This window comes from Hylobates moloch, unplaced genomic scaffold (assembly GCF_009828535.3).
Source record: "Hylobates moloch isolate HMO894 unplaced genomic scaffold, HMol_V3 SCAFFOLD_2, whole genome shotgun sequence".
NCBI classification, from domain to species: Eukaryota; Metazoa; Chordata; class Mammalia; order Primates; family Hylobatidae; genus Hylobates; species Hylobates moloch.
In genome coordinates, this window is record NW_026652277.1 from 6,646,918 (window position 1) to 6,651,734 (window position 4,817).

Consider the following 4,817-nt stretch of genomic DNA (forward strand, 5'->3'; position numbering starts at 1 on the left):
ATAAAAGAGTTCTTTTTGTTTGTTCCTTTCGTGGCCTTGACGACGTTCTCGGGAGAAGCAGCTCGATAGTCAATATCAGATGGTTCTAGAAGAGTTGCTTCTAATAGTACCACTGCTGTGATCTTTTCTGTAGGTTCCCATGACAATGCTATGGGGGCTTTGTTTGTTCATGAGAACTTGAGGAACACAGGGAATTCTTGTTCAATAACAAATGCAATGCTACTTGGAAAAGACTCTTGGTAGACATGAACAAAATAGTATAGCCAGAGCAGCCTTCAGAAATCATTCCTGCACTTTTTGGAAGCGTTTCTCAAGGTCTAAATGGAGGCTGTGAAGGTGAGTCATAAATCATAACAGCATTTCAACATGCTGATTCCTTGCTACTAACAAAGTGTGTGATAAGAATTTGGTGAGTCTTGTTGGCCAGTCTCCTCTAACGTTAGAGCCCCTCAGCTAGAGGGCTCCTGGGTAATCTACCCCACCCTATTGGCCTGACAATCTGCTTGAAGGTGATAAGGTATATTTGTGACAACATTGATAAAGTTCTTCACCAGAAATTTTCCAAACTCAACCCAAATAAATATAGGCTGCTTTTCAGAAAAGATAGCATCTGATAATCCAGGTGTTACAAATGATGGTGGAAAGTGGCAGTTTTCACAGTAGACATCTGGGGGTGGGAATGGGAGCTGTAAAACATGGAGAGCCATTTTCAGAGCCATTTTGTAGAGACTACCATGGTCAGCGTCCTGCTAAATCAGTGTGGATTCCTAATTAAATCTTCTTGACTTCCATGATGATAGCTAGGTTTCTTCATCAACTTGGGCATGGCAGATCCTTCCTGCTGAAGCTCTTGCAGGGCCTTCCAGTACCCCCTGACATTTATGACCAAGTCTACCTTTCATTCCTCAGTGTGGTTTTCAGTTTACTTATATGTGCTAATGTAGTCTACACAAAGTTGGCCTTGAAGAAATAAAAGAACCCTAGCTATTTTGAAAAGTGAATTTATGGGCCAGGCACGGTGGCTCACGCCTGTAATCCCAGCACTTTGGGAGGCTGAGGCAGGCAGATCACCTGAGGTCAGGAGTTCGAGACCAGCCTGACCAACATGGAGAAACCCTGTCTCTACTAAAAAAATACAAAATTAGCCGGGTGTGGTGGCGTGCACCTGTAATCCCAGCTACTCAGGAGGCTGAGGTAAGAGAATCACTTGAACCTGGGAGGCAGAGGTTGTGGTGAGCTGAGATCTTGCCATTGCACTCCAGCCTGGGCAACAAGAGCAAAACTCCGTTTCGAAAAAATTAAAAAAAGAAAGAAAGAAAGAAAAAAGAAGAAAAGTGAATTTATGTTTTCTATTAGAGGTATAATTATTGAACAACCACCAGGCTAAGTGATGGGCTATGCACTTTGCAGACCCTTTGCAAATCCTCTGAGCTGAGCACTTATGAACCCTCTCATTTTCCAACACAGGTATTACTATTATCCTCAATTTGCCACACAAGGAAACTGAGATTCAGAAGGGCTAATTTACCTCTTCAAGGTTGGAGAGCTAGAAGTGGCAAACTCAGTCTGCTGTACTACAAAACCCACATGCCTTCTTCTGCACACACATACTGAAATGTGCATTGGAAAAAAATTAAACTTGGGGGGAAACACAGACAAAAGTCACTGCTAGTTCCAACATATGGTCTTTTTTCTTTCATACTCGCCCAACCCCCACCCCATGCGGATTTTCCCTTTGCCTTCATAGAGATAGCTTCCTTCTTGGCAGAGGAACTTCACAGACTGCCAATGCCTTAAGTAGGGCAGAGGCAATAGCAGCTGCATTGATGAGGTAGCCCCAGGTAGTTTCTCTGAAGCCTTATAAGACTTTACTCACTTAAGAAAATCAAAAACAGCCAGGGCGCGGTTGCTCATGCCTATAATACTAGCACTTCGGAAGGCCGAGGCAGGCGGATTGCCTGAGCTCAGGAGTTTGAGACCAGCCTGGGAAACACGGTGAAACCCCATCTCTACTAAAATACAAAAGAGATTAGCCGGGTGTGGTGGTGTGTGCCTGTAGTCCCAGCTACTCTGGAGGCTGAGCCAGGAGAATCGCTTGAACCTGGGAGGCAGAGGTTACAGTAAGCCGAGATCACGCCACTGCACTCCAGCCTGGGCGACAGAGTGAGACTCTTAAAAAAAAAAAAAAGGAAAAAGAAAAAAGAAAAATTAAAAAAACAAAGCAATCCAACAGTCAGTAATGGATAAACAAAGACTGGAGATTGTTTAAAGTGTGTGATGATTAACTCCTAACTGTTATCTCTATCTTATCTTTCTGAATGATTTTGGACCTGGTTTCTCAATTTCATCAAATATTAAACATCCTGGCATTAATGACCCTTTAGAAATCTAGAATATAAAATACCTTTGTAATATAAAACATTTTCAGAAAAAAATACAAATAGGTGAAATTAGGCTTAACCTATGCTTGTTTGATTTCATTGTTATTCTTCTTGTTCTTTACAGTTTTATTGAGGTATAATTCCTATTTTTAAAAACTACACATATTTAATGTGTATAGTTTGATGAGTTTGGATGTGCACACACCGGTGAAACCATCACCGTGATCAAGGTGTAAGCACATCCATAGAATTCCACAAAGACAGGCTCCGAGATGACACCGAAGAAGTCACTTCAGAGCCTGCCCGTGTGGAGCTCTGTTCTATAGAACAGAAAGTCCTTCCTGACTATGGGGCTCTGGGTCTCTGGCAGCTCACAGCAGATTTTCACTGGTCTGTTTCAAGACAAGAAAAATAACATTTGAGTTTTTCATGAAGCTAAATCTATTTAAAGAATTGTCCTATATTCTCAAATATGCTCTTCTGCCCTATTAGATGGTAAGGTTTTCAATGCCTTTACTTGATCAAAATATAAAGTAGTCAATGGTATGACAATACTCTAAATTATTACACTTTGGGAGGCTGAGGAAGGCAGATCACCTGAAGTCAAGAGTTCGAGACCAGCCTGACCAACATGGAGAAACCCTGTCTCTACTAAAAAAATACAAAATTAGCCGGGTGTGGTGGCATTTGCCTGTAATCCCAGCTACTCGGGAGGCTGAGGCAGGAGAATCACTTGAACCTGGGAGGCAGAGGTTGTGGTGAGCCAAGATCTTGCCATTGCACTCCAGCCTGGGCAACAAGAGCAAAACTCCGTCTCAAAACAAAAAAACAAACAAACAAAAAAGAAAAGTCTAGGAACCCCTGGCTGTGGCTCTCACTGAGCCCTCTGCAGACAGGAGGCCAGGAGAGGTGAAGAACAGCAATCAGGGTGGCAATGAAAGCCATGAGTGCAAACGGAGAGCTCACCCTGGACAGCCTCCTGCTCTGTGCCGGGCACTATTCCCAGTGCTTTGTACAGACTCACTCATTCGATCCCTGCAGAAATCCTCCGAGCTGAGCACTTACGAGCCCTCTCAATTTCCAAAAGAGGAAACTGAAGGATAGATCTCTAGAACCCTGAAGTTCCTGTGTTCTCATTAACAATTCTATGACCTACTTTAGTTTTGAAGGTAATTCCACAGCAGATGGCTGGAACGTGGTCTGGGGGATGAAGCGAGGTAAGAATGTTCTCTACTTCTTACTCACCTCTGGGTTCTCCTCTAAGAAGCCTTCGATGGCCAGCCCTGGCCATTACTGACTGTGCATGCTTTTCACTCAGATCTCATTCCACTCAATTTAGGCTGCAGAGGCTGTACGTATTCTTTGAAAATCACTCTCTGTCATCTCCATGCTAACACCCAAGCGACACAGTCTGCACAAAGATTCATCTGGTGAGCCTGAGGATTTGTACGTATTGTGTTGAAGCTGAAAACTTGGGCCCTTTCATTTCCTTCTCCATCCTACTTACTGTGAGTAGATTTCCCAGTGTGAAAATTCGTTTCAATATTTATTCCGCACTCGAAGCTTTATTATTGTGTTCTGAAAGTTGAAAAGTGTACTTTTCCTTCTCTTCCCTTGTAGGTGAGCACGGAGTTCAGCCTCCCTACACATCAGTGAAAAGAAATCCCCCCAAACATACATTTTAAAAGAAACCCTTGAAATATGTTTAGAATAATATTAAACCTTAGCGAAAACTTTCTCCATAAGTTTTTATGTCATGGTGTGTTTTTCTCTTGACAAACTGTTTCTAGTGTTTTTGTCATGTCTGAGAATTGGCACTGAGGACACTTCTTGTTCTTTCCAAAATGCAGTAAAGATCACCACCTCTCCAAGCACAATGGGTGACCTAGAAAGATGGGAATTCTGTTGCGGTGGGCCACCCCTTCTGGAACGATTATGATAGCAAGTTTTCGTTATTGTTTTATTCAAAATAAATCACTGGCTTGAGTTATACCCTGTTGTCTTGTACTGGGCAGGTAAGACAAACAAGATGCAAATCTGTCTGTTCACAAGAGGTTGGCCCCAGTAGTTAAATTTAAGGCACTGATGGCGTTCAATGTAAGACTGTTTCTTGGTCTATATATTTTCATGTGATTGTGAGTAATTTATTTACTGTTAAATGCTTAGTGCTCCATGCTTTTTTTCAGGGATAGTTCAACACGGACACACATTATGACAACCATATGTTCTGAATTGTCTGAGTCGCGTTTATTTAAAAGGCTTTGTTCCATTGTTTCAGAAGTAATGTGAACTTCAGAAAGCACTTGCTCTGATTTTGGGGTCTGAAAATATAGAAATCATAATCAATAACCCAGAAAAGTATATACTGTTTCCCATTTAAAAAGAGGAATTTCAGGTTAAAGATGGTTCTGTTCTTACTTGTGTATGCCCCTTGAC

At 42.1% G+C, this 4,817-nt stretch overlaps 1 long non-coding RNA gene across 1 annotated transcript; it reads left to right on the plus strand.

Annotated features, from left to right (window-relative positions):
* The first annotated feature begins 234 nt into the window (after window positions 1–234).
* LOC131381963 (uncharacterized) lies at window positions 235–4,049 on the plus strand. Its single transcript, XR_009211064.1, has 3 exons — window positions 235–336; window positions 3,721–3,889; window positions 4,002–4,049. It is a non-coding gene; the product is annotated as an uncharacterized LOC131381963 (long non-coding RNA).
* The last annotated feature ends 768 nt before the right edge of the window (window positions 4,050–4,817 follow it).